This window comes from Talpa occidentalis, unplaced genomic scaffold (assembly GCF_014898055.3).
Source record: "Talpa occidentalis isolate TD23 unplaced genomic scaffold, MPIMG_talOcc4v2.1 talOcc4.10, whole genome shotgun sequence".
NCBI classification, from domain to species: domain Eukaryota; kingdom Metazoa; phylum Chordata; class Mammalia; order Eulipotyphla; family Talpidae; genus Talpa; species Talpa occidentalis.
Genome location: NW_023600993.1, coordinates 80,804,731 through 80,823,431, shown reverse-complemented (window position 1 = coordinate 80,823,431; position 18,701 = coordinate 80,804,731). Strand labels below are relative to the sequence as shown.

General features: G+C 36.8%; 1 long non-coding RNA gene across 1 annotated transcript in view; it reads right to left on the bottom strand.

The window, feature by feature from the left end:
* Positions 1 to 5,531: 5,531 nt before the first annotated feature.
* The window catches only part of LOC129145988 (uncharacterized), a 60,430-nt gene continuing 47,260 nt past the window's right edge, over positions 5,532 to 18,701 (bottom strand). Inside the window, exon 3 of the long non-coding RNA XR_008552265.1 lies at positions 5,532 to 5,885. This is a non-coding gene — a long non-coding RNA (uncharacterized LOC129145988). The remainder of the gene's footprint in view (positions 5,886 to 18,701) is intronic.

Here is an 18,701-nt window from a genome sequence, read left to right as displayed (position 1 = left end):
CAGAAGAAACAACAGTGCTGTTTTTTGCATGTTTAATTTAGGGTATTGGCAAACTGCCCAGTAAAGAAGTTCTCTCTGCATCTGGAACTGAAGGTTAAGAGACTGATCCACAGCAGGGAGCTGGGAGTGGTCCATTTGGGGAATAAGTTGCCTCAGTCCAGTTAGAGAGCTGCAGAACTAATTTATTCACCCTTATTGACTCAGGACACTTTTATTTCTTGAAACACAGTGCAGTGATGGCAATACATACAAATACCCTTTTAAATGCTGGGCCCTACTCTCTTCAGTAATTTGGCATGTTATATAAAGGCAAGAGGCCATTTGAAATTTTTTTTAGCATGATGCCAGTTATATCTAAAACATTAATCAGGATAATATGATGTTCTACAAATCATGGGGGAAAAAGTACTTATATAAATCTATTTCTTTTGCAGTACATTTTATGACTTGGTATTTATAAGGGCATTTTGCTGCATGGCTTGTGCAACAACACACATTGATGTGTCTGCCTTCAATCATGAGGGGGCAAAAATTCAGGTCAGACATCAATCATCTGCTAAGCTCATCTGGAACAATGAAGGTCTAAAGCTGGCATTCAGCACCCACAGAGAACAATGTAAGGTATGCCTAAGTTATGTGAACATACTGCTGAACTTGTAATGTCTAGATTTATGTCTGCTGTATCCATAAATCAAAAAATTATTGACTATAAAGAAGTTTTTCCCACTTGCAGATGTTGTTCCAACTATAGCCATGTTATTTTTCACAAAATAACCAAGCAAGAAACTTCATAAATTTAACACATTGATCTTGGATTTAGGTATAAGGTTGGACTTCTTTAGAAAAATTTGAATGTTGTAAATATGCCCTTACGGGCAAATGAATCTTGCTGTCTTTAATGGTTCCATTCTGAACACATGACCTTAGAAGAGTGAAACTGTCAAAGGGTTGCAGACGGATTCCTCAATGGAGTAAAGTTACTGTGCTGGAAAGTTCTTTGCACTTTTTCCCAGCGCACACAGTATAGAACTTTAATTCTCAAAATCATCTCGGGACTACAGCTTAGTAAACTGGCACTATGTCTCATCAACAGGTATACAAACTGGGCCCCTGTGACTTGCCTAAGGTTCAAAACCTTAGAAAGTAAAGGCAATATAGGGTTCCCTTTTGATAGACTGGTGCTCTGATAATACTATGATTTTTTTTAAGATAGTAATAGGGGGGGCCTCCCTGGTGGCACAGCGGTTGAGCGCTGGGTTGCGAAGCTGCCTGCAGCCTCTGCAGCGCCGGTTCGATCCCCGGCTGCTCCCCGGCCACCGGAGGAGGGTCCCACATGGCACGCAGACCTCTCCTGCCGCCCGCTGCTCCCCTCAGCAGTGTACTTCGGTCCTTCTGCCTGCTCTGCTCCCCACTCTGGCTCTGGTGAATTCTCTCGCCCTCCCGCGCTTCTGACTGTACCCAATGCTTGTATAAATAAATAAAAATAAATCTTAAAAAAAAAAAAAAGATAGTAATAGGTACTGGAAAGAAGTCAGTGAAGTAATTACTAATGGATCCAGAATAAAAATCCAGAATGGATTAAATGCTTGGGAAAGAATAATTTTCTAAACTGGTGAGATAACTGTGGAAATGAGTTAGTGCATAAGCACTTACTGCATCCTTATTGAAGACAAAGGAAAAGTGATCAGCATTATCAAATTCTCCTGTGAGTACTTAAAAACAAAATTCACCTTCTCAGCTTTATTTCATGTCTCAGAAGTTTCTTAATAAGAGACTCAACATGACAGAATACCCAGAATTTGGTAGGTAATGAAAATATACTCAGATGGTGTTACCCTCCAAGCACTAGTACCTTAAAAAACAAAAAGAATATACGTAGGTGATATAATCAAGAACACAGAAATACAAACTTAAAGATTTGCTTCTTGGGAAGGTATTTAAACTCTCTAGGTATAAAATTTCTGATCTGTAAAACGGGATGATTTTTCAACAAGTTAATGTATATATATATATATATATATAACTCTTACGTTTGACCTGGTAGGTAGTCAGTGCTCAGTGCCTGCTAACCATGAAGTGCTAACTTTATTCTCCATGACTCTGGAATTGAATCAATGCTCTCTCCTACTACCCAATACTGAGGGAATAGGACCCCATTTCAATGAGCTACTTTCTCTCCTGCATTGTCAGAGATCTGCCAGATAAGCAGCATTAAAGATCAAACAAATGTCCCTTTATATGGCATTTCTCCAGAAGAATTAACTATGGTGTATGACTATGGGTGCTTTGGTGGCGGGCATGGTATAGTAACAACACCTAAAGAGGGAGATCCTATACCTCTAAAACACAAACAATATTGTAAATCATGTTACCTCAATTAAAAAAAGAAAAGAAAGAAGAAGCATAGTTCCAGGGTAACCAGCAATATAAATAGAATCTTGAATTGTGTTCAAGGAAGAAAAGGCATCTCATAAATAGTAATGTCCTAACAGGAATTTTTTTTAGGTGTTTATTTCCAGAATCAATTTACTATGAACGTGGGGGTGAGAGGGAGGAAAGAAAAAGAAACACAAGTGAGAAAAAAGAATAAAGCAAATCTGGCAAACTGACTCTTCCATTGACTCTTCCAGGACAAAAGCAATGACTTTTCCAAGAGGAGTTCAAACAAAGCTAGAACTTGAAAACAAAACAATGCAACAATGTACAAACAAGGGATTAAAAGGGGACAATTTATTTATAAGTTTTTAAAACCTATTTTGACATTTCTTTTCCACTGACTCTTATTAAACAAGTGGCAACAAAGGAAAATAAATGACGCTCTAAGGTCAGCTGTATTCTCCAGTGATGTGGTCAAAGATTTCTACCAGAGAAGTTAGCAATAGTGTTGGCAGGTGCTACTCATCTCATTTTGGGGTGAAGGATGAGAAAATGTTGGTGCTTCTTGCTCACATAATGGAATTTTATTGTGCAATGAATGGTTTGGGGATTCTGCTTCAGGTTTCTTGGATGCTGTGTGTAGTTTGTTCTCCTTGAGACCTGTCTTTGAAATGTTTTTATAAACATCTCATGATATTACAGAGTAGAAAGAAAAAAATGGAAGTTGGAGCTAGATCCATGAATAATTCATCTTACAGACCAGGAGATTTTGATTATTTGAGATGTGCTGCTTGAGCAAAGGGTGCTCTTATTAAAGATGTTTGAGGAACTGGGCATTTTCTTCCTAATGTTTAGGCTTTCCTAGAAGGATGCTATAGTCACAAGCTTAAATTCTCTTAGTGAATGGGGTGGGCACTATTGCAGAATATTTCTAAGGTTTGGAAAATTGGAGCAATTCCTCTGTGCTCTCTACATCAGGACCCTTCAACAGTAGTAATGATGATTATGATCTTGATGAGGACAAAATACATTTACCAACTGCTTATTTGAGCTATGTACCATTTTGAAGACATTTTATGCAAGTATCTCATTTAACCCTCATAAAACCCCATAACATGGTATTACTAACTTTACTAAGTGAGTAACATGAATAAGGAATCACAATACAAAACATGACGTCGGTCTTTGCTAACTAAGCAGAAGTACTAACAGAAGAATACACAAAAAATAGTGCAAGATGTACTACTTAACCCTTAAGGGTGATTCTGGAGTGCTGTACAGATGAAGAATACATCGACCAAAATTATGGATATCAGTGCTTTCCTAGCCAACCTGCTTAAGGCCAACCACCCTTGACCACAGCGGCTGCTCTGTTACTTGTCAAAAAATGTACTATGATAACCAAAAAAACAATTTCAAGATATAGTGTTACTGTCTGAAATTATTTCCTTTCACCTCTCTCCTCTTTCTTTCATGATTCTTTTACTTTTCTGTTTTCACTGACAACCACCAATTAACTCTTTTCTCTAATGAGCACATTTGTATGCAATCAATTAAGATTTTCTAGTCATTCTTTCACAGGAATCCAAGAGAGAGGTTAAGTAGCTTGTCCAAGGTTACACCCCTAATAAGGAAATATGTATTGGAACCCATCCTTATTTGCATTAGACAATCTCCAGAAACAGCTAAAATTTATGTGCCCACAGCTAGAATATGAAAGGAGTACTAAGTAAGAAAAATGGTAGCAAGTTCGATTTTGAAGCTGTAAAATTTTTCTCCTTCCCTTCCTCACTCACACACACACATACACACACACACTCACATTCACATTTCTCTTAAACACAAACAAGATTTTCAGTGATACCCATGAATTCTTTTCCATTTTAAGCATCCCTTTGGTAGTCATTTTAGCATGATTTTGTAAAGACAAATATTTTCATAAAAAGGAGATTGTCTTTAAAGTAGCCAAGGATTACAATGATTCCCAGTGTACAGGAGTGGCCCCAGGAGAGAGAGAGAGAGCACCTGTAGTTGTTGTTGAGGCCATATAGGGCATGTAGCTGTCTCACAGAGAGGTACACCAGGTTGCTGTGCAATCTGAGTTTTGTTCATTTTGTCCACCATCCCAAAAGAGTCACCACATTCTCCCCCCAGTCATCTCCAAACACCTTTATCTCCATCACGAAGCCCACAGGGTCTCTTGCAATACTTATGACTTTACAATTGTCAAAGCACTTTTAGCTATCTTATCATTAGTAAACTTGGTGCATGTTTCCAGAGTTTCAGAGCTTCCAACGCACCATCAGTGTCTCATACTATAACCACATTCTCCACTGAGCTTTACATATGGTATAAGCTTGATAAATATTTATAGATAACAGAAATCTGAGGCCTACACCCAGTGGTATTCTAGCAAATTTGGTAACTCTTCCCATATTCCCTTAAACATAAACAAAGACAAGTCAGCAGGAACCAACCAGAAGTATGTGACCAACTCTATTTGATGGCAGAAGTTGATCTTTCCAAATGGAAAATAGTCTTGATTTTCTGCTAGTTATCTTTTCCAGACTCCATATGTGCCGATTATTTTTTCCATTCACACACATATTCTTGGTGACCTTTTAATGGATGTCAGGAAACATTCCCCAAAATAAAGAATTGCCAATATATTTTCAGGTGCTGCTGGAGTAAGAAGGGGCTGCATTGATTTTTGTTCACAAGGCTGAATATAGAGGTTGAAAATCCTCTCTAGGTAATGGCAAGTGCCTTTCAAGTAACAATAAAATCTTTACATTGACCTTGAACTTTACAATTAAATAATTCCTTACTCCAACTCCTTACATAATTCAAAATAACCTCTTTTAAATCAAATTTGGTAATGATCTAAGTAAATGTGTCAGGGCACTCCAGGTCTAATTATAATAAAGTAAAAATCAAAATCAACAAGCAACTATAAACTAGAGACATACTATGGGGTGGAGGAAAAGGGGGAGGGATTAGAGTCAAAATAAGGGGGGGTGGGAATTGCATGGGGAATATAACTAAGATGAAAATGCATACATTGTGCAAAAATGAAAAATGATGTAAAATATATAAAATAAAAAGGAAAAAAAATTAGCAATACAAGTCCAAAAAAAAAAAAAGTAATGCTGTAATGCAGAATTTCTTCTATTTAAAGTTGAGTGAATGAGCTAGCTAATACAATAAATTGGAGAGAAGTGAGAAATGGAATTCATCAGGTCCTTGAATCTATACCTCTAGACTGTTTGAGCTGTGATACCATTAAGATATATCAGTCTCCTGAACACAGTCCCAATGTCCGCCCAGCCCGTGTTCTGGGACCTCTGTCTGGTAGGTCTATCTAGTGCTCAGTTCCATGCACAAGTTTATCACTGTTCTCTTCTGAACCAGGATTCCCTTTGCTCTGAGAAGATTGTCCTAGTCACCCAGTAAGTCCTTGGTAGTTACATGGCCAGGTCCTTCTGCATAGAAAGCATAGTTACCATCATCTACCAAGAAAAACACAAATAATTATAAATTTATGTGTTAGTAAACTGTACCTTGAATTACCACATTAAGACCCATGAAAATTTCATTTTATGTTCAGTACAAAAGTTTCTGAGGTTAAGGATACCAAGGGTTCAAGAAAATTATTATTTAAAAACTTTTCCACAAATAAGCAATTAATTATAAATGCTAACATGAACATCAGTTTAATCTATTAAAAGAAATAGTTCTTCTCTTTAGATAGACAACTACCAGGAGTTTTACAAAGAAACAAAAAAATCCAGTTCATTAATGTGCTAAATTAACTGCAATGATGAACCTGTCCATTAAACTCTTAATCAGGGCTGGCATTGAGACATAAAAAAAGTTTTCAAATAATTGATAGGTATATGATTTAAGTCTGGCTGAGAGTCAAATTAAGCAATAAGATCACAGAAATTTATACACATACACAACATACAGAAGTAGATATCAGGTTTCTATTGTAAAAGGCCTGGCAACACTGGGTTCACAGTCTCACAGAGCTAGCAACCAACTTGTAGTCACTGATGTATGGTGGGAAAGTCTGGGCTTTTGAGTATGCCATAGGCTCTATCCCTTCCAACTCTCTTAAACTCACTGGTTCAAAGAAACTGCCTCGCCCATAGAGGCGCTTGGGCATAGGATGAACCCTCGCACTGTTTACATATGTGTGTACGTATGTAATATTTTAAACGTGAACATGAAACTAATCTTTGCCATTTTGAACTGTCATGCCTAGACAGCTTAACTAATCCTTCTTTGTACTCAAAATATTCCACTTTCTCTGCTTTGTGCTAAACCTGAACAGCAAAATAAATGGGTAAAAGGAGTGTGAGCAGAGAAAGGGTCAATTGCGTTTGAAGCAGCCCACAGCAGTTTATACTGGCATCATTTCACCCTGAAGATTTTTCCTACTACTTTCTGGAAGCACTCTAATATAAAGCATTTTTCTGGTTTTTAGATTCAAACACATTCTAGTCTAACCACCTGTGTATGCAATTGATTTGGTTTTAACTTTGAGCTCCATCCTCAAACCAGACCTGGCACCTGCAGAAGAAAATACCAGGGGCAAAAATAGAGCAAGTGGGGCCACAGAATAGTGTAATATCCTCCCACTGTGGTTCATAGAGGATGCTGTTTCAGGGTGTGCATTTCATCTCACGAGACTCCAGACAACAGAAGAACGAGACAAAAGGAAAACATGTGATGGAGCAGTATTTATATTGCAATCATTCCAACATTTCAGAAGGGAATGGTTTACAGATGTATACCTCCAATGACATTTACACATCTATTGTTTTCTTAACCTCCTTCCCTACCCTATGACAAGATTCTTTTCTTGAAAAAGATTACAGAGTTCCCCATGCTTTTCTGCGATAAAGAACACATTTCCTCCTGATTACAAGGACATGATGAGCAATAGGACAGGCCAAGTGTTAATGTAAAATCAACTTCAGATAATGGAATAGTTTTGTGATTACTGAAGCATTTCTATTTCATGCTATAAATTCTTCCTGGTCTGAAACAGACCACTTAACCCAGACTTAGAACATCAAGCTGCTAATTTACAGTTGTTTGACAGGAAACCATCTAGAGCAACAAATGTATGGTAGGTAGGGGAGTTTAACAGAAGCCCATCTGGACTTTTAGCTATTGAAGGCAATTTTTTCTTAATAATCTATTAAAGAGAGATGTCATAAAGATGAGTTACCTTCCCTTGGTCATAAATTGCAGAAGCGTTATAAAGAGCCTATTATTTTTTCAACTTTTTCCACCTATTTTCAGTGACAATACATCAACATTTAACTTAGTGTCTTTTGCTTTATCATGAGTCTCAAAGATTTTAAAGTTCTGTTAAGGTCACAGTTGTTGCCTCCGGGAAAGGATATCTTTCTTGGACTCGTGCTTTCTATTAATTTAGGTCTCTGGATTCCTTTATGATGAAATATGCCTTCTTTGAAAAATCAGATTTCAGAGATTTTTTTCTTTTGTATTTCAAGATTTTTGTTATTCCAAACAATCCTCTTCTGGTTAGTCAGTATTCAGATAATTAAAATGAAATTCTTATTATATGACAAATTTGGAATTATTTCAGATAGCTCAAAACTACAAGCATCTGAAGAGGTTTCCTTTCTCTAATGCTTTACGCTCTCACTTACTTCAAATTTTTGTTCAAGTTACAATTTCAGACAGGCCTTTTTTGACATATTCTTTTATATGAATCTTGCCCTACCCCCAACTCTGAGTCTCCTCCCCTGCATCATTCCATTCTGACATGCTCTGTATTTCATTATTTATTTACACTTATTGTCTTTCTCTACCTGTTGGTATGTGACCTCCATGAGAACAGGGGTTTTACACTGGTTCTCCCGCTTCTGTGTGCCCAGAACCTAAAATGGTGCATGTTACACAGTGAATATTAAAATGTATTTGTTGAATAAATGGATAGATAAAAGGTGATGACTAATTTGGCACATTTAGAACACCAAAGGGGGGGAGAGGGTAAAAGTGATTTAGAAATGGCAGATTTAGAAACAAGAATGGTGCGTGACACATAATTGGTGCACAAATTCTTGCTAAATGAGTGATAAATGGATACAAGAATTTTAAACATATATTACAAAAAAAAAAAACCTAAAGTAAAGGTGAAAGAGCCACGAATAGAGCATTCCCAATATCTCAAGAGAAGTGAAGATAATTAAGATAAGGTTATGACACTAGGTATCCATTTCAGAATAAACTTGCTAGAAAATGAAAATAAAATAAAATGTAAAAAAAAGTTTTAATGTTAAAATAGAATTTCAAGGGTGTTTAAAAATATTTCAATATGATTGCCAAAAATGTCTACTTGCTAAAAATGATTAAGACTAAACATAAAGTACAAAAAAGGAGATACTTTCATGTATAGTCTTTTAAATTCCACTTTTAAGTATCTGGGTATTTTGAATATACTTTTGGTATTATTCTATGAAGGTGACACATCAATTTTAATAAGAAGGTAGCAAACACTTCACATATTGTGGTGGTTAATTTTATGTCAACTCATCTGGGATAAGAGATGCCCGGAGAGCTAAAACATTATTTCTGGTTGCATCTGTGAGGTGTTCCAGAAGAGATTATTAGCCTTTGAGTGGTAAACTGAGTAAAGAAAATGGCAATGGTGTTCTGATATGATGTACCCCAAAATCCATTCTACACACCCCTCTGATGAACTGTGTCAGCTGAGCTGCAGGTTTTACAATCAGTGCTTCCTCATTCTTGGGCTTCCAACTGGGTTAGATCAATGGCAGACACTACCTGCCATTTCTTCCCTCTCTTGCAGTAGATCTGCCCTCTCCTCTTTCCTTCACAATTTCACCTCCCAATGTTTTATTAAGTTGTTTTTCAAATGAATACTTTTCTGTTGTGCTAATAGTTCAATAATGAAAACAATAGTCTAATATTTGATTAAGCTGGAACTTTTGGTGCTGGGGAAAAAGTCACTTTGTGTCAGTAAAAAACTCCAACTAAGATAATGGAAAAATCACTGGAGGCTTCCTTCACTTGTGTACTTGGACAGACTTAATTTTGCTGGAGGACACTTAAAGAGATTCCTTTTTTAAAAAGGAAACAGGGTCCATTAGTGACTTTCAGAGGTCAAAATCTTCTGTGACTACAAAATTTGCAGCACATGTCTCTTTGATCAGCATAACACTGCTTGATCATCTTGCTATCAGGGATGCTTAATACTTTTATTTCCTAGTATACTCGCAACTAAATGGTTATATTGTGAAATGGAAAACTGGGAAGTGACATTAATAATATGGCAGAATAGGAGGTTTCCCTCTCACATATCCCCTCAGCAAAAATATTGTGGCAGCTATTCATGCACAGAAGTGCTTTTTGAGAGTTTTTGGATCCAGGTAGAAGATTTTGAAACTCTGGGTTATCCTAAGGCCAAGGAGGGCCATTTTGAGAAAGCAGGCCATAGTTCAGGTGACTGACTTGCTTACTGTGATCTGAACTCAAGATTTCAGAAACAGTTTCATGCCCCTATTAGCTTGGCTACAACCCCACTTTATGTTGGTTTTACCATAGACCAGGAGGACCAGCAGGAGTTATTCCTACTGGTGTCCTAGGTAGCAAGTTCACAAATCTCAGTCCCACTATAGACACTTATAAGATCCACAACCCAATATGAGTTCTTCTTAATCACTAATCTCAATCTGCACCCACCCCAACCCCAGGGACAAGGCAGGAGATACACCAATTCAAGCCCCTGAGGCATGCCCACCCCCCTCAGCCAGCCTGTGAGTCTTGAAGCAGACCCATAGCCTGACTCCAGCTCCTGTTAGTGTGGGCCACAAACACTCTAGGCCAGTTAGGGGCCCTCTGGGAGCTATATTCATCCATGCCCCTGGAGGTAGGCCCATTGAACTCAGTCTGACTACAGATCTTGAAACAGCCCTATAACCTGGCTCCAACCTGTCACAGCTACAGTCAGAGAACAGTCCTGTCAGGAACCCAGAGGAGTAATGTCCAACTATGCTCATGTAGACATGTCTGCCAGCCTCAGTGGGATTTGAAGCATCCCTATCCCTGGTTCCAACCCATCTTAGTCATAAATCCAGGGATAGTCCTGCCAATGTCTATCGAACTGTGAATCCTGGAGAAGTCCTGTGATCTGGCTTTAGTACTTGCAGTCTTGATTCAGGGACAGGCCTGCCCATCTAGCTGCCTAGAAGGAAGCACATCCACTAGTGCCCCTAGAGGAGGACTGAGACCTCAATTCTAGCTGTGGACCCTGGATAGGCCCTGATATTTTTGTCTAGACAGATACACAGATCACTTTAGAGATCGCTGTTACTTAGGTCTGAGCTCTCTCAGATGCTATCTGGAGCCAATCTTTTCTACCCAAGGAGCTTCCCAGTGACCTATTGTGAGTCCAGGATTCAGGAGTCATGTACACACTTGTAACAGGCCCAACAACCATAAGGGCCCAGCAGCAGCCAGATGATCAGACTTCAGCCCTGCTCACTAGTGACCCAATAGGCAATACAGTCATCGTAGGAACCCAATAGAGATGTTTACCTGCTAAAATCAGTCTGTAAAGACTTAAAAAGGTGTTTGCTCCATCCAATGCACAGACACCAACACAAGGCTACAGAAGTCATGAAGAATCAGGCAAACATGATACCACACAAGGAGGAAATGGAGATCTACAAATTGCCTAACAAAGAAATGAAATAATAATAAGCTTAAAGAAATTCAATGAGATGCAAGAGAATAGTTAAAAGAGTTCAGGAAACAATAATATAGGAACTAAATGAGAAATCTAGTAAAAAAGTAGAAACTATAAAAAGAATAAAACAGAAGTTCTGGCACTACTTTTAAGTATGAACTGCATGAACTTGGATTTGCAATTCTTTCCCCAGATTTGGCAAGTTTTCAGTCATCTTTATATTTTATTTACATATATATATATTTAAATTGAGGTAATAGTGCACAACATCATATGATTCAGAGGTCTAGGTACATACCTCTTCAGATATGTTACCAAACCACACCCACCACCAAGGCACCCCCAGTCCTACACTATAGTCCATTGTTATTTCTTTAAATAAACTTTCTAATCGCTTCTCCCTCTCTTCTAGGATTCTAAAAATTGTTTCTTTTGTTAGCATTCATAGATCACATACATTCTTTGTTATTTTTGATTCTTTTTTTAATTCTCCTCTAATTACAAATCTCCTGTCTTCTAATTTACAGAATCTTTCTTTTGATGGTTCTACTCTGTTACTGAATACCATTTTTTTAGCTTTTGCAGTTTTCTCTTCTTCAGCACCAGAATTTGTTTGCTTCTTTTTTATGATATCTATCTCTTTGTTAAACATCTCATCTTATTTGTATATTTTTTCTGTGCTCTACTGCAAGGAATTCTGTATGTTAATTTCTATAAAGTTGTTCTGAAGATCCCTGCACAGGGTTCTAAATATGCCCAAGAGAGAGCAGAGAAGCAAGATGATAGCTTGATGTGCTGATTGTATTTCGAGAAATTTTACCTAGAAGAACTGACTGTATTAGAATATGATATGGGAAAGAATTACCATATTATGTAATGATTTTTGTTAGAGCAAGTATCATTAATAACTAGAGAAAACTTTTTGTTTTATATCTTTTGTATTATCTATATTTTAGCTAATTAAATAATTAAATTCAATGTATGCGAAATGAACTATGTATGTATTTTACACGTGTGTATGTGCTATTCTAATTTAGAAGTCAAAAACCAGCCATCATTTTCTAAATGATACTTTTTGACATTTTCTCCACTGCCAGGAATTGTATGTGCAATATAAAATATTTTTAAATCCATTACTCTTCACATTTCAAAATATCACAAGTGCACCTGTTTATTTTAAATACAACATATTTTAACTTTAAATAACAAGCAAAATACCTGACAGTTAAAGAACTCAAGTGTCTCCAAGCTTGGTAACCATGATCTCACTTGTCAGATTTGAATAGTTTTGGGGAAATAACTAAGTAGAAATTATTCCTCTTGTAAGTCCCTTCCTCTCCTGGCACTGGTTACTTCAAGTATTTCTTAACTAAATCCAACCAATGATTCTTCAAGCTACCATATCTAAAAAGACTATTAATTTTTGATTATTCATATTCAGCTGTTAGATTAAGCTATTAATTACAATGTTAGACCCCTGACATTCTCACCACTAAAAAAGATGAGATATAGAGGATATACATAGTAAATGATCTTCTTATGATTAACTATTACTGTTCTTTCCTCAGAAGATGTTTTAAGATTCTCCTTTTGTCATTTTAAAGAAACTACAGAAATATTTATTTTATAATCACAGAAGAAAACAGTATACGGAAAGCCAGCATAACTATAATTAACACTATTTTTTCAAATGTATTTTGTGGTTAAATAACCTCAACCTTGGGTCCATTTAAATATGGAAGTTCAAGAGGAAAACCATAGGTTTCCCACTTATTTTTCTTTGGCAAATTCTGTATTCACAGATGGTACAGATATTTTGGCATTCTAAACGAAAGCATCTCTATTTATGATTCTGTCTTGGAAGTCTCTTTCGTGGTTAAGCCACATTTTGTATACTTCCGATGATGGACATATGATCTGTGCTTAGCCATGGCAAGGAGTAGGCCACAAGAAACATGATCAAGGCTGTGAGCTTCTGCTGCCAAGAAGTTAGAAATGACCATTTTATAGGTCATGAAGAAAATTGGAACCAAGATCAACCAACAAGGCATTCAGTGAATAGAAAAATCAGCCAATATGGGCATCAGGGGAAAGTGATTTACATGGAACAGTGGAATAGAAATGTCATATTTTAGCTATTTTTTGCCAAAAAAGGGAAGAAGAGAGAGAGGAATTAAACTGCCTTTGGAATAATATCACATTTTTTAAAATTTAAATTTAAATATTTAAATTTTTTTAAATATCACATTTTTTCAATTTTACTAAATGACCATGTATTTTGTAGACTATTGTCAAATGTTTCTCCTTCTCCCTCCTTTAAAGATATTCTCCTTGCTCCCAGGCTTGAAACTATCCAAGAAATGTCACAGTTCTTGGTTCCTCACCTATACACTTATAACTACAAGGCAAGATTCAGACTATGGGTGCAACCACAAAGGGATTTATTAGAAAAGGGAAAATTGGGAAAAACGAGAGTCTCTAAAGCCGCAAATGATAGGTTATCCTACCTCAGATAGTGTCCGCAGTGTCCAGTAGTCCAAATCAAAAGTGCAAGATGGTGTTGATGAGAGCCCAGAGCTGGTGGCACACCAGGAAGTGATGGACCAGGAGCCAACACACAATGACAACTGGAGGTGATCACAGGTGGCGCTGCAGAGATTGCAACACAGCACCAGCAGCACCTATCCAGAGACAGAGCCGCACAGTGCTGGACACCAGACTGGACAGTACAGAGGCAATAGTACCAGGAGGTGGTGCTGGAGGATCAGAAGCAGCAGACAGCGCTTAGAGATGGCTGGACACAGGTCAACAGGCAGCAGTGCCAGAGGACCAGGCACCAGTGTTAAAGTTACTGAGCAAAAGCTATAGCAGACAGCTGGTTTAGAGGTGGTGTCAAACGACCAAGCATCGTGTATAACTCCGAAGAGACACTCAACACACAGTGCCAGTCAGCAGGTGATATTGGAAGCAGAGTGAGAGGTATGACGCAAGGTCTTGAAGGTCTGCGAAGGTCTGAGTTGGGACAAATCTATCTGAAGCCCACTGAAACATCAGCTCATATGCCTGAACGGGATCACCTCCAGCTGTCACTGTGTTAGGTCCTGGTCCATCACTTATTAATTAGTGTGCCACCAGCTTTAGGCTCTTATCGAAGGAACACCACCATCTAGCACTTTTGATTTGGATTACTGGACACTGTGGATGCTATCTGAGGTAGGATAGCAAGCCTTATTGGTCTTTTTCTCATTCCTGAATAGTCTCAAAATTTTGAACAACACTGGTAGGAGCATGAATCTGATTGGCCCATTTACAATTCCAGTGCAGAATTAAAAAGATGAAACCCCACTAGCACATCCAAACCTTACCTGTGCTGAAGTCAGACAGTCTGGTTCCATTGGTGGGCCCTGCAGCAGAGCTGGGCAAGCAAGCTCCACTGCATCTGAATGGCACCAGCCAGACTGTCAGGATTGGACAAGTACTTCAGCCACCAGAGCTGCAAGACTGGCCCCAAAGCTGTGTGCTGAACTAGGGTGCCAGGCATTTCTCCCTGTGGCTCACACTGAAGTAGGGCATGTTCCAACACCACTGGAGCCCCAGGAGCTCCTCTAACAGATTGAGCCCCATATTTATAACAGCATGAAAGCTAATACATTTTCATTTTTAATTTTCAAATGGTTGAGCTGCAAATTTTTAAATGACTTTGGTGCGAGTTCTAAGCCAAACAATGAAATTCTTCACCAAACAAAAGACTTCACATCTCATATAGATATAGACAGTTTTACAAGATTCATACTGACATGGAAAATAGAAGTGTTAAAAATTATTAATTATGACACAATTTTCTATTGATTTAATTCAAACCCTTCTGGGGAAAACCTGACATAAAAAATTATTGATTGTAATACAGAGATTTCCAACTTGCCATGTTAGTGTAATAAGAAGAACTCAACTTGTCCTGCCAGTAGAAACAATTAGAAGACTAGACAATATGGATGAAAGAGTGATTTTGGACCTGAACAACTCACAGTGTAAAACTATGATAAAAATATAAAGTGAAACAAGTGATATATGCCCTGTTATCCTCCTGGAGGTATGTCAGAGCTTGTTTTATAGTAAAGAAGAGCTCAAGCAGAGCTAGAAGTTTCCACTAAGAGGAGATACCAGATTTTGGGAGGAAGCAGCCTGATTTTGAATGGCAGAATATCACAGATGAGAGAACTAAGATGAGAAAGGGTTCCAGAAGTCAATACAAAGGTTTTTTGAGACTGTTTCTGAACACTAAGACCCACATCAATAGGGTCAAATTTGCTTCTGCTGAACAAAGAATTCTGAGAAGATTTTAACTTGAACAATTCCAAGCATGCAGAAAGGGCTGGGAGATATTCAAGTTCTATCTAGCAGAAGTGCAGGGGACCTGAATGAACCTGACACGTTCAGTAGAGACCATAGAAAAGTTAACCTTAAGAGTACAGCTAAAATATGATAAAATACAGTATAGCTATGCCCTAACAAATCTTAAAAATAAGCATGGAAAGAATTGAACTTATTTGCAAGTAACTTAGCAGCCCGTCAAAACAAAGTTCAACATTTTTAAAGATAAATAACAGAAGCCAAACTCTCATGTCTATTATCTAAGCAAAAATGATGAAACAGGTAAATAAGCACATAACACATTACCAGAAGAAAAACCTGTTAATAGCAGTACTAGAAATAAAGCTAATCGTATTAAGAGATAGAAGTTAATTTTTTTTTTGTAATAAACTTGAGGATTTAAAGGAAAACATGAACCTCCGGTTGAAACAGAAGATATAAAACAAGCCAAATCAAACTTTTAGATATTAAAAATTACTATATATGAAACTTTAAAAAAATAAGATAAAGTTAACTGAAGATTAGACACTGTAAGAAAAGTGAACTTCAAGATATAGCCATAGAAGTCATCTAACAGAAATACATTTACAGAAAAGACTTAAAAATGAACAAAGTTTCAGCAACTTATGAGACAATATCAACAATCATCTGAAGTCTGTACTAGATTCTTATTGCTGCTATAAGAAATGAAACCCAGGGCCTCCCTGGTAGTGCAAGGGGTTAAGACACAACCTATGAAGCTCTCTGCAGCCATTGCAGCAGGAGTTCGATCCCCAACAAAGGAGCTACCCACATGGAACAGCAGACCTCTCCTGACTCGCCTGCTGTTCCCCTCAGCAGTGTATTTCAGTTGATCTGCCTGTTCTGCTCCTCACTCTGTCTCTGGTGAATCCTCTCACCCCTATACCTCTGGCCTATACCCCAGTTCTTGTATGCATAAATAAATAAATCTTTTTTTAAAAAAGAAATTAAACCTAGTCACTAAGTAACTAAAACTACTACACACTTACCATGTTAGTGTTCTAGAGGTAAGATGTCAGACATGAGTTTTATGGGCCAAAACCAAGGAGTGGGCATGGCTGCATTCCTTTTTGAAGACTAGAGATGAATCTGTTCCCACTTCTTTCCTAGCTTTTGCAAGTTGCCTGCATTCCCTCATTTGTATCCAGTCCTCTGTCTCCTAAGCACATCACTCCAACTTCTGAATCCATTATCACATCACTTCCTCATCTGACCCTCCTGTTGCCTTTCTATAGAAGTCCTTGTTATTACACTGGACCTACCAAAAAAATAGTCATTTTCCCCATCATAAAATCCTTAACCTAACTATATATGCAAACAAGATAGTGTTACCTTTTCCATATAAAATAATATGCCAGGTTTCCAGGATTATGTAGAGAAGGAATAATTTTCAGCTTACTAGAGAGTACTAGAAGATGAAGGGAGAGGGGACAGGCAAAATAATACAGAGGCAACAGCTGTCTAAACTTGATTAAAAGTCTAAACTCACAAATCCAAGAAGCACAATATGCCAAACAAGGTGAACTACGTCATGGAACATCATAATCAAGTCTCGCAAGTGAAATATGCTGACTCATCATTTTAACCAAAATAACAACAATCCATTGTAGAGTTCACAATATATGTGGAAATAAAATTTTGTAGAAGTAAAACTAAAAATAGGAAGGGAGGAATAGATGTATAATATTTGTAAGGTTCTTTTATTACATTGAAGTGGTATAATATTATTTGAAGGGAGACTGAAAAAAATGTTTTTTTCCCAGAAAACCATTCTTCAAAATAGCAAAGATGTATGGCAAATAAGCCAGCAGTGGAGATAAAAATGGAATGTGAAATTATTCATTAAGTCAAATTGTATATAACCAATTACAGAGCTTGGAATGCCTGGAACTAAACTGACAGAACCTGAAAGGAAAATAAAACTAACCTACAAATATTAGTGAATGTCAGAAAAATGGTATACAGAAAATAGGACACTGAAGATACAAATAGCATTTGCAATTAATATAGCTGATTTGATATTTAAAGAACACCAACTGCAAAATACATACTTTTTTTCAAGTGGAAGTGGGACATTTATGAAGAGATAGACTACATGCTGGGTCATAGAAAAGGCTCAGTAAATTTGTAACAATTGAAATCACAGAGTATATTTTTCTGTTATTCAATAATAGAATAAAACAAATAATAATAATATTAATAATAAATAATAATTTAATAACAAAACAATAATTTAATAATTAATAATAAAACAAATAATAGAATAAAACAAATTTTAAAATATTCACAACTATTAAAATAAATTCTAGAGAATAAAGACTCTGGTTTGGAGAACTTAGGTGGAGGAAAAAACACAAAAATGGAATGCTGGCCCTTAAAATTAACCTTAAATAATAATCCCCATTTAATTAGTAAATGTTTATGATATTAAATGGAAGTACTTAATCTATTTTTAAAAGTTCACAATTATGAGCATTATTTCTTTTAAGGTTTCCTTTTAATTTCATCAGCTGGTAGAGATGGATCTTTGACAAATTGTCTCTTGATACAGAAAACAATACTCAGTCACCAGTCATAGCTTACATTTTAACCAGATGTGATAGTCCAAATATCTTACTACAAAGGCAGACAGGACTACCACAACTAATTGCAGTTCAATTATTTTACAATGTACAGATATTACCACAAATGCAGTCGGATCTTGAGCACCATATTAATCTGTCAGGAATTATGTCATATGGAGAAATTAAGTCCATCAACAAATTATTCACATGTGTTTCTCTCCCTCTCTCTCAATATGTGTGTGTTATGCATATGTATGCATATATGTATATGACATTTGTAGTACATATATGTATATATTTATATTATAGGGAAAAAATTTAGGGGGAGTTTTTTAAATTGAGTTCAAAGGAGTAAGATTTATAGAGTCTGAGGGACTTCAGTTCAGAGAATGCAGAGTTAGAGAGAGAAAATAAAACCAAATTTAGTTCATTTAAAAAGAACTTGTAGATATACACACACATACAAGAAACATTCAAATAAAAACACTTAAGTGAAATATTTAGAGTAATGTTTCTGGTTTAAGAGTCTAAGTAAGTATAAACTGCTAAGGAGAGAAAGGTAAGATCCAGGTCAAAACCCAGACACACCAAGATTCCATTGATTAAAAGGACTCTACACT